The sequence below is a fragment of the Merops nubicus genome, unplaced genomic scaffold (genome assembly GCF_000691845.1).
Source record: "Merops nubicus isolate BGI_N331 unplaced genomic scaffold, ASM69184v1 scaffold27262, whole genome shotgun sequence".
Lineage (NCBI taxonomy): Eukaryota > Metazoa > Chordata > Aves > Coraciiformes > Meropidae > Merops > Merops nubicus.
Window position 1 is genome coordinate 1,234 of NW_008596025.1, and position 532 is coordinate 1,765.

Below are 532 nucleotides of genomic sequence, written 5' to 3' on the forward strand. Positions count from 1 at the left end.
CCCACCCCAGGGGGTTCAGCTGTGCCAGGAAGGACTAAAGCAGATGAGGATTGAATGGGATTGGAAGGTTATGGCCTTATCCAGCTGCTCCGTGGGGTTCAGGGTGCTCAGCCCCTCCCCGGGGGGTGCTGGTGGGGCTCGATAGCAAAATTGTATTGGACTGTACCCAAATCTTGGCTCCAATCGCTGGTTTCTCCCCCTCAGGGTGGGAGGAGGGCACTGCTGGGGGCTGGCCCAGGGGACCTGAGAGTCCCCGTGTCCTTGTCCCCAAGGGCCAGGCTGAGAGGGGCTGCAGGGGGCCCCACAGCTCCCCGCCCTCACCTGCTGGACCTGCCCCCGGGGCAGCGTTTGGGGGTGAAAGTGGCTCCTTACAGTGGAGAGATTGTCCCAGCTGTCCCCAGGGGAGATGCTCTGGCCTGGAGAAGATGCCCTGAGTTCATAGAATCATAGAATCATAGAATCATAGAATCATAGAATCATAGAATCATAGAATCATAGAATCATAGAATCATAGAATAAGGGGTGGAAGGGA

The 532-nt window shown here is 57.1% G+C and overlaps 1 protein-coding gene across 1 annotated transcript in view; it reads right to left on the reverse strand.

The window, feature by feature from the left end:
• Positions 1 to 532, reverse strand: part of NKAIN1 (Na+/K+ transporting ATPase interacting 1) — a gene marked incomplete at both ends in the record, with an annotated part of 3,855 nt that overhangs the window by 1,229 nt on the left and 2,094 nt on the right. The window lies entirely within an intron of this gene.